Source organism: Amblyomma maculatum, chromosome 4 (assembly GCF_055883805.1).
Source record: "Amblyomma maculatum isolate TAMU_Amacu chromosome 4, ASM5588380v1, whole genome shotgun sequence".
Classification (NCBI taxonomy): domain Eukaryota; kingdom Metazoa; phylum Arthropoda; class Arachnida; order Ixodida; family Ixodidae; genus Amblyomma; species Amblyomma maculatum.
Window position 1 is genome coordinate 179,592,030 of NC_139347.1, and position 11,161 is coordinate 179,603,190.

The window sequence follows — 11,161 nt, forward strand, 5'->3', positions numbered from 1 at the left end:
TTCACCAAGGTTAGAATGCTCCAAAATAGAAAAAAGAATTTCGTGAGAAACACGGTCAAAGGCTTTCGCCAAATCTAACTGCGTCATGGCTATCTGACCACCGAGTGCATCAACACATTCTAGTACGGTTCTGGCGACATGTATATTCGTGGCAATGGATCGACCCTTGATGCCGCACGTTTGATGAGACCCAACTAATTTTTTTATTACACTTTGCATTCTTTTTGCTAAAACCTTCAGTACACCTTGTAGTCAACATTGGTGAGGCTAATCGGTCGATATGACCCCCCCAGCTGTCGTTTCTCCGGATCATAGGTCTTGGGTATTAGCACTATGTGCGATGTAGAGAAAGACAATCGAATAGTATTACGTTCATAAGCTTCAGTGATTACATCGAGCATAAACTGAGCCGCATACAGCTGAAAAGTTTTAAATAAGGCAGCGCTTAGACCATCCGGCCCAGGTGCTTTCCCAGGGGTCAGGACATCTATTGCAGATTCTATCTCCTGCAACGTATCGCTGTTTCTAGGCGCGCTTTACTTTCGTCATCCAGTGCAGGCATCAGTCTTCGAAAATCTGTTTGAAAGCCGCCTACAGTCTCAAGCTTAGCGCTAAGCTGTTCTTCAAAGTGCTCTGCTACCGCACGCTGAATATCTTTAGCATCTTCAGTGATATGGCCGGCATACCTTATACTTCTTATTTCTTTCTGGCAGGCGTATCTTTTCTCGTCTGCTAGCGCTCGTTTTGTCGGCACTTCTCCAGCCCAAAGGTTTTCAGCCCTTGCACATATGACAGCCGCTGTGTATTTTTCGCTATCGATTGTTTCCAGCTCACTTTTAATCTCTCGTATTTTAGTGGCGAAATGCCCTGGCACAGTACTTTCCATGCTTTCCAAAACTCAAGTTGTTCATTCAGTTATTTTTCATTTTTTTTTCTCTTGATGCCGCACCTTACTGCTCTTTTCTATGGGTTTCAATTTGACCCACTCTTTGAAGCTGTCCAATTCCGCTTCAAAACTTACTGGTCTCATAGCCAGACGATTTTCAAACTCGGTCTTAACTTCCGTAAGGAACTCTTCATCGGCGAGAAGTTTGGCATTCAGTTTCCATAGGTACCAGTTGAAGCGCGATTTCTTTCCTGCCCTGCCGAACACTGCACTCACGAGACAATGATCACTGAAAGACAGAGGTTTGACCTCATATGCAGAACATAGGGAAAGACGATCAACCGAGGCATACGCCCTGTCCAATCTAGCATGGCTATCTCGCTGAAAGTGCGTGAACTCTGGCTGGTTTCCAGTGGAGAACACACTGCCGACATCCTCAAGGCCATACTCATGTACAAGTGCATTCAACAGGTCGGAGCTTCTGTCTGTTCGAGGTTTACACTTCGCCGCTCGGTCCACAGCTGCGTACACACAGTTGTAGACACCAAGTACAAGCGAAATTTTGTCGACCTTCAACCACAATTCAATTGACTCAAAAAACAATTCACGTTCGCATTCTGAAATGGAGCATACACACACACAACACGCCAGCATAAATTACAGTAGGTAAAATCAGTATCCAAATGCCGACCACTTGGACAGGCAAAAACGAACTCTACGTTTACTCCCAGCCTGTTACGTATAAATAAAAGGCATCCACCCGATACACCAACAGAATGGCATACACACGCATAAAAATTTGGAGGACGCTTAAGCTTCGCCTTCAAGAGTGGAACGCGATAGCTTTATTGCATCTCGTTCGCACCGCCCACTCATTCGCTCGGTATGCTCTTGAATCACACAAAGACATAGTTTTATACTCAACACTTCGGAGCACCACGCAGAAGCATGATTCCTCGGAAGCAGCTCGGCACACATCGCAGGGGACGCTTTCCCAGCAGAAGCGCTCCGGCGCAGCGACCACATCAGAGGCGTCCGGCATCGGACGCTGCACCTAGCAATCGCGCTGTGAGCGGAAAGAGGAGCCGCGTCGCCTAAACACCACTGTTCGAGTGACGCACGCTGGATGTTGGAATGGGAGAGAGCGAGAAAACTTATTAAACGCAAGGGTATTGGGGCATCCTCGCACCGGTACCCGCGCGGCCCGAAGGGGAGAAGCCGGTGAGCGAAGATAGTGATCTAAAGAAAGCAAAGACGCTTGATTCTACAACCCGTGAGGGTGCACGGCGAAACGTCAGGGGCGTGTGGCGCGCCACGTGTCGGGGCAGCGCCGCACATTGCGAGGAGGGGTTCTTCTGTGTTCGCCGCAAGATGGCTCTGCATGTGCGCAGAGCGCAGAAGAAATGTAGCGGAAACGTACTTCGCTACTCGTGGAAACGTACTTCGCTACTCGTGTAACTGCGACTTCTGTAAGTAGCATGATCATAATTACCGATATACACCGCAGTATAACGTTCTACGGCACGTTTTTAAGGCAACACCGCATTCACTAGAAGCGCTTTTGTACCGCTTTCAAGCATCGAACTCGTGGCTGAGTGGGCTCGGTAATCGTGGAGGGAGTGAGAATGGCGTACGCAAACTGCTCTACGCGTATTATAGTTATGGCGATCTCACTGACAGTCTCGCAGTGCGTTCTTCGGTGAGGCAAGGATGCCCACTCTTTCCTCTGCTTTTTGCAGCCTATCTCGAGCCATTAAGCTTGGCCATTCTCAATAATGAATGCATCTCGGGTTCCAAGCTTCAGTCGGCGCATGTGAAGCTACTTGCATACGCGGACGACATTGCAGTATTTTGTAAAAACAAAGAGAGCATTTGTGAAGTGGTTAACGTTGTTGAAAATTTCTCCCGATTGCAGTGGTCTTCCTTGCCAATGCAGTATCTGGGTGTGCCCCTACAATGTTATCGCGATCCTAGCTTACACTGGAAGGAAGAAACAAATAGAGTGCGAGAGAAAGCGCAAGCATTGCAGGGAAGGCAACTGTCAATCTTTTCACGCGCGTTCATCTGCAATGTGTTTTTGATTTGAAAGATATGGTATGTAATGAATGTTCTATGTGCGTCACGAACTGCCATTCAAAAAATTCATCGTGTGTTTCCGGTTTTTCTTTGGACTTCGACCTGGGAAAAGACGAGGCGGACGAATTTATTTCTTTCTTTAAAAAGCGGAGGAGTCGCTTTGATTCATTTGTTTCTGCGCCAAGTTGTATCGCGCTTTTTTTTTCTTCGCGACCAAAATGACACCTTTTTAAGAACAGTCATGCAAGTGCGGCTGCAAAGGCTGTTACCCGGATTTGTTGTCTCCTCAAGTGAAAACATGCGTGGTGCTGTCACAGGATATTTGCGCGAGGTAGTTCTCTCTTACAAGTTGTTAGAAGTGCGTTTTTCCCTTGAATATTTGTACAGTGTTGGCAAGAAAAAGCTGTATAAGGACCTAGTGGAAATCGTGCTGCCGCCACCTTTGTATCGGGAGCCTTACCGTGGAGGCCCAGGGCAGGATATTTTAAAACGAGTGAAGAGGATGCCAGTTCGATCGGCTGCCAAAACGTTCTTTTTTAAGTTGCACTCGAACACTCTACCCGTCAAAACCTGGCTTCACGAAAAAGGAATCTATGTCCCTTGGACGACAAACTGCCAGCTTTGCAAGAAGCCAGAGACAATCGAACACATATTCTTTGACTGCTGGGATGCAGTATTTCATTGGGACGTGCTACAAAGAACAATTAAAAAAGAGCTGCCACTAAACCCTTATGGCATCCGGTCTTTACCGGTGGAGAACGAAGACGTACCCTATGATTTAATAATGCTTCTGGGCCTCCACAGCTTGTGGAGAACACGAATGCAAGTAAGGCATGAAGATATTAACATTCGCAGTGTACGTGAAAATTTTGTTGAAAGTGCTGTTTATCTACGGGAATGTATCTGCGCGCTCCCTGACCCACCACAGTGGGCAGAAGTTCTGGTTGACCTGGTAAAATTGAAGAAATTTTAACCTCACACGCGTCAGCTCAAGGGCAGCTGAAGTATTTTATTAAGTGTGACGATTTGTTGTTCATGTATACTTCGGAAATAAAGAAGAAAAAAACTCGTGGCTTAGTGGTAGCGTCTCCGTCTCACACTCCGGAGACCCTGGTTCGATTCCCACCCAGCCCATCTTGGAAGTTGCTTTTAATTTATGAAGTGCATGCCGGGATTTATCGCTCACGGCTAACGCCGCCGACGCCGACGACACCGGCTTTTCTGCGACACGAGCTCCTTAACGCTACCGCGTTAAAAGATTGTTTGAAAAGAAGCCACCATTCGGTCAGTGCTTTCTTGGCTCTCAATCTTTGACTCTTGCACAGCTGCTACATTTATATCATTATCGATAAGGAGGCGACTGAGCTGAAATTGTCGCCTTCTCGCTCCGAGCCCTCTGACATTCAAAGTAGCGACGTGTAACGGCGAGTTATGCTTGAAAGTCATGTGTTAGAAAGGGACGCCCGTACCCGCACGGTGCCTATCTTCATGGTTGCGTGGCCTCCGCTTCTGAAGAACAGCGGCGTATGTGTCCATGTAATGTCCTCCCAGCGGAACGTCGGGCTGCATTCAAACGAAGTCCAAGCACCGTCTTTCATTTTTTTTCTCACACACGCCCCGCTTGGTTTCAGAATGTTCCTGACGATTGTCGGTAGGCAGCCCACCCACAAATCGTTCAGGACACCACAAAAAACTACGGAGGCGGTTTCCCCGCCTGCCGCGTGTCGGCCGAGAAGTTCGGCTTCGGTCTCAAAGTTGATCTTCGGATGCCCGCAGATTTCGGCGGCGGCTCGTCACAAACGCCGCCTGGCAGCTGAGTCTCCTCGAAGCTTTCCTCGTGTGGACATTTCGCGGCAATTAAGGCCGCTGTCTCCGGCCCAACTTCCATGGCATCAGTACAAGGAGGCTCAGTACTGAGATGCTCCTCAGCGTCAGAAAACTTGATTACGTCTTCTTTCATGGTCCTGGGATGGAACGTTCGACATATGCCGAGTTTCATTTTTTTCACTTGAGACCATCACCTTATTCTTTGCTAAAACCGTCATGGAAGGCGCGTCCTGTTTTGTTGACTGTCATCTAATGTCCGCCGCCTCCTCCGCATCCACCTCATCCATTATTAACTTGGACGAGTCTTCGCTGGTCCCAGGTCCGGCAATGCTTGCGTAAGTACGTGTACACTGGCTGTCTTCATGCCCGAACCGTCGACAGGTTCCGCAGTGAGGAACACGGCACTCTTTGCGGATGTGACCCGTACTCCGACAGCGTAGGCACAAGGGATGTCTGCCTGGCACAACAACTAGCGCCAGTTCACCGCTAACGTTCAACTGATGTGGCAGGTCACCCAGCTTCACGCCAGCTTTCAACTTCAGCGTGACGAGTGTAGTAGTGAAGCCCTTTTCTATCCTACTTTTCACACACCAGCGCTCCCGTGTAACTTCAGACACCTTTCCGTACGGCGCAAAGGCCGCACGAACACCCTCGTCTGGCCCGTTGCGTAGCAACCAGTGAAGTTTCAGTCGCACGTCCTGGTTGGCCGGTTCAATCACAAAGCAGCGACCGTTCTTCACACACAATTCGCCTACACTAACAAGCCTGGTCACCGCTTCAGAATTCTTGAAAGTGAGCTCAGACGTGACTCATCCGATACGCCCCCATTGCAATAACATCGGGGATCAGCGAATGCTGTGCCAGCGCGTCGCGGAAATCTTCCACCCGGTACGGGCGGGCCCTGATATCGGCGTGCAAAAAAACTGTACTCAGAACAAACCGACCTGTTGGCAGTGCAGGCAACACAACCTGGTAAATATTTTCCTGTTCAGAAGTCCTGTTACCGCGGCCTGACATGGCCGCTGAAGCCGCTCCTGAGGAGCCCTGCGTCCTGCGTCCGTTCACTGGCGTGGCCGGAAGCAGAATTCACTCGGCCATCCTGACACTTTTCTAGCATGATTTTAGTTGCTGCACTATACTGCATTCTCGAAGTACGGAAAAAATAAATCTGTCAGAAGTGGGATTCGAATCCACGCCCACATCCGTGGAACAGAAGCCTCGGTTAGTTCGAATAGCGAACAAAGTACTAAACCTTGAGTCGGGCGCCTTAGACCACTCGGCCATCCTGACACTGCCCTAGCCTGATTTTAGTTGCTGCACTACACTGCATTCTCGAAGTACAGCAAAAATAAATGTCACAAGTGGGATTCTAACCCACGCCCACATCCGTGGACCAGAAGCCTCGGTTAGCTCGCATAGCGGACAAAGTACTAAACCTTGAGTCTGGCGCCTTAGACCCCTCGGCCATCCTGACACCTTTTTTTTCCTTTATTGCCGACTTTGACATTTGAAACTGAAATCAGAAATACAGTGCATAAAACGCGTAAGCCAGGCTTCGGCAAACACGGATTAAAATTCTCTCAGCGACACCAAAACATCAAGGTAATCCCTTCTGGTGGATCAGGGAGTGCTCGGTAACACTCTCTTAGTGAAACGACACTTTCAGCAAAATGCTCCCTAACAGGACGCACAACAAGATCAGCATGTTCAAATTGCATCCTCGTTTTCCATATTGAGTGCAGGCCCAGAAGCATAATCAAATCATATGGTATATCATGTGATGTTTCTATCGGCAAGAACCTTATTCCATATGGATCGAGTGGTAACTGTTTCTTAAGTGTGCGCTGTAAAACATCCCAGTTAAATATTGGGTCCCAGCAGTCAAGAAAAGCATACTCTATTGTTTCAGGTTTTTTGCATAAAAAACAATTGGTAGTCCAGGGTATGAAAATGCCTTCGCTATGAAGCCATGTCTTAACGGGTAGCATGTTAGTGTGCAATTTAAAGAAAAAAGTTTTGACTGAAGATATTACCGGCATTGTTTTAACTCTTTTAAGGACGTCTTGTCAGGGGCCTCCACGGTATGGCAAACTGTACAATGGCTGGGGAAGCATGATGTCAGTGAGGTCTCTATAGAGTTTCTTCTTGGTGACATTGCACAGATACTCATGAGAAAAACGCACATTTAACAACCTATAAGCAAGCATAACTTCACGCAGATATCCAGTCACGGCACCGCACATATTTTGACATGACGACACCACGAACCCTGGAAGTTGTCTCCTGAGCCTGACTTGAATCACTGTCCGGAGAAATGGATTGTTTTGGTCGCGTAGATAAATAAAGCGCGATAAAACCTGGCGCATAAATAAATGCACAAGCCCTACTCCTTCTTTCTTGGCAGGAAGGAAAAGATTGGTTCGACTTGTTCTGTCCCATGTCGAAGCCTAAATGAACACAGCAAAAACGATGAATTTTTGTACACTGATCCTAATGGCACCCAACACATTCATTACATACCAGATCTCAGATACAAGGAAGAAATTGCAGATTGTGGCTCGGGAAAACATCGACAATTGCCTTTCTTGCCACTTGTCAGCCTTTTCTTTTACAAACAACGCTTGGTTAGCCCAGTATGGCTCTGGGTCGCGATAGGCATCAAGCGGTACACCAAGATAACGTTTTGAAACATATGACCAATTGAGCCGACAAAAATTGTCCGACGTGGCTTCCCAGTCTCCATGCCAAAAGCCGTGACTCTTTTTCCTGTTTATCTGGGCCCCGGTGCACTCACAAAATTGTTGTACAACAGTTGTGGCATGCTGAATACTGTCTCTGTCGGAGCAAAAAATGGCGATATCATCGGCGTAAGCCAAGATTTTAACATTGGCCGCCTGCAGTCTATAACCTGTTATAAGTTGGCTATTTGCAATGGCCAAACACAGTGGCTCGAGGTAAACAGCGAACAGCAAGGGTGACAGCGGACATCCTTGCCTCACGGACGACAAAACTGGCAGGCTGCCAGTGAGTTCTCTGTTTACTATGACTCGCGTTGAGCAGTTCGTGTAGGCCATTCTTACTCCCTCGGTTATAACAGTACCCACGTTCTAATGCTCCAAAACGCATAGCAGAACTTCGTGCGAGACACGGTCGAACGCCTTCGCCAGGTCGAGGTCCATCATAGCCACGCGGTCACCAAATGCATCGCAACACTCAAGAATACTTTGAGCAACATGGACATTAGTTGCTATACTTCTGCCTTTTATGCCACAAGTCTGGTGCGGTCCAACTAAAGTTGTTATCATTGACTGCAAGCGTTTGGCCAGAGCTTTCATAAAAAACTTGTAGTCTACGTTGATAAGAGTGATCGGACGATAGGACCCTACCTACAAACGCTTATACGCATCATCACTCTTTGGTATGAGCACAATGTGCGAAGTTGTAAAAGACAAAGGCGCTCTTTTTATTTCGTAAGCTTCATCCAGAACCTTATGCCACATGCGGGCTGCCTTCGTTCTGAAAACTTTGTAAAAAGCCGCTCCTTGACCGTCAGGCCCGGGTGCTTTCCCTAGGACGAGGGCATCGATTGCGCATTCTATTTCGCCCTCAGTAATTGGCTGCTCCAGTTGCTTCTTGACTGTTTCGTCCAGACGAGGCATAAGCGAAAGGAATTCCAGGAATCCGTCTTTTACCTCGCGTGAGCAACTAAACAGATCCTTAAAATGATCGGCAACCACTTTCTTGATAACGGTGTTATCCGATGTGATTGCGTTCCCGGTTGCTAACTGGCGTATTTCTTTCTGACATGCATATCTTTTTTCGTCAGATAGCGCTCGCTTAGTTGGCGTTTCTCCTGCCCAGAGCTTCTCTGATCTAGCGCGTACAATCGCCGCTTTGTATTTTTTCGCATCCACACCTTCCAGCTGGCTTTTAACTTTCCGTACTTCTTTCGTATAATTACCAGGTTGAATGTTTTCCATGCTTATCAAGAACTTCAGTTCTTGCTGAAGTTTTGTTTCGTTCTTTCTTTACTGATATGCTATGAGGCTGCTTCTTTCGATGGCTTTCATTTTAACTCGCTGTTTAACTTCCTCCCATTCGATTTCAAACCAGGGGGGCTGCATTTCAAGTAACTTTTCGAATTCTTCCGTTACTGCGTTAACGAAGACCTCATCCTCCAACAGCCTCACTTTTAATTTCCATAGGTCCCAGTTGAATCGAATATTCCTCTGTCTTTCCCCAAACGTTGCCATCACCAAGCAATGATCACTAAACTGGACGGGCTTGACTTCGTAGGCAGTACATAAGGACACCAACTCATGTGATACATATATTCTGTCTAGTCTCGTGTGATTTTCACGTTGGAAATGAGTGTACTGCGGACGATTTCCGCCGGTCAGCACGCTTCCTATGTCTTCGAGATTGCATTCATGTACCACTGCATTTAGCACCTCTGCACTTTTGTCTCGGGCACGTGCACGCTTAGCACGATCCCAAGCTGAGCGCACGCAGTTGAAATCTCTCAACAGTACTATCACTCTGTCACAGTGTATGTAAGCATCAAAAAGCTCAAAGAAGTATCGACACTCTGTTTCAACATTCGGTGCATAGGCACAAATGACACGGAAAGACAGACCAGAATAGGTGAAATCAACGACTAAAAGGCGCCCAATTTGACAAGAAAGCACTCATTCCAAAGAAATCCCAATGTTATTGCGTACGAATAGGGCACAACCACCTGATCCACCATCTGCATGACATACACATACATGAAACTGCATACGGAAATTGGACACCATTCGATCAATCGCTTCTTCGTTTTCGATTTTTGTCTCCTGGACGGCAACTACATGTTGGTCATTGTCAAGAAGAACGCGACGAAGTTGGCACTGCCATCTCCTTGCACAAAGCCCTCTTACGTTTAGAGTGGCTACCCGTAACGCTGTTTCAAGAATGCTTGCCATGGCTACACGAACGAATGGTGCCCATTACAATGAAACGTGCTTCTCGTTTGATACATTTGCGATACCATGGGAACCGCATGCTTCCCAACCAAAATTCTTCCAAAGGAACGTAAACGCCATTATCCGGCATCCGTTCAAATACTAATTTATACAGTATTTCAGCCATTGTTGTCACCAATATCCCCCCCAACCCTTTTACGACCCTGACAGCAAAAAACTACGGAGGCGGCTTACCCGCCTGCCGAGCATCGGCGGGAATGCTCGGTCGCGGCTTGAAAGATGGTCGCCGCATCCCTGGTCCTGGCGTTTTCGCTGGTGGTTCGTCTCCACCAGCTCCTTCCTGATACAGTTGCTTGCTGTCGATATCATCGTTCGGCCGTTTCCCTGTCGGGAGGTTAGCCGCTCCGAACGCAGTGTCCATGCTGTCGGCGTCTGCTTGGCTGACGGCCCCGGCGGTGTCTGCAGGCTTTTCGTCCGTGCCCTTCGGCGTCTCCACGATGTCTCGTGAAGGCATTTGTAGCGGTTATTCAGCCACCGCTTCTTGTACAGTGTTGTCCCACACTTGCGGTATAGGTGTTTTCGACGTCGCCACAGTGGCTCGCGCACTTGCTGCAGCTGATGCTTCCTCCGCGTCTGCCTCGTCCATGAGCAGGTCAGACACATCCTCAGTGCCCACGGGTCCGGTCACACTGGCATAGGTCCGCGAACATTGGCTGTCGTCGTAGCCGAAGCGACGACAGACACCGCACCGCGGGATACGGCACTCACGGCGAATATGGGCTGTGGCTCGGCAGCGAAGGCAGAGTGGAGCCCTGCCCGGCACAACAACAAGAGCTAGCTCACCGGACACGCTCAGTTGATGAGGTAGATCGTCAACCTTCCCACCGACGTTCTGCTTCAAGGTCGCGTTTCTTGTGGTAGAGCCTTTGTCTGTCACTCCTTGAACACGCCACCGCTCTCGAGAGATGTCACTGACCTTGCCGAAAGGAGCGAAGGCGAGACGCACGTCCTCGTCTGATACACTGTGCAGGAGCCAGTGCACATTCATGCGTATATCCCCGTTGGCCGGGTCAATGACGAGGCATCGCTACTTCTTCACTTGCAGTTCGCCAATGCTGACCACCTTCTTGACTGCTTCGGCATCCTTGAGTGTAGCGGCCCACACGTGGCTCATTCGATAAGCCCCCAAAGCGATGACGTCTGGGAGCACCGAAAGCTGAGCGAGGGCGTCTCGAAAATCCTCAACCCTATACGGCCGGGCAGTTATGTCAGCGTGCAAAAATACGGTATTTAAAACGAACCGACCTGTGGGAAGACTGGGCAAAACAACCTGCTAATCACTGTCAGAGGACAAAAACCTGTTACCGCGGCCCTGCTGGGCCGCTGACACCGCTACGTGGGAGCCCAT

At 48.5% G+C, this 11,161-nt stretch overlaps 1 pseudogene; it reads right to left on the reverse strand.

Moving 5' to 3' along the window:
• Window positions 1-10,268: 10,268 nt before the first annotated feature.
• LOC146193678 (uncharacterized) lies at window positions 10,269-11,161 on the reverse strand (annotated as a pseudogene).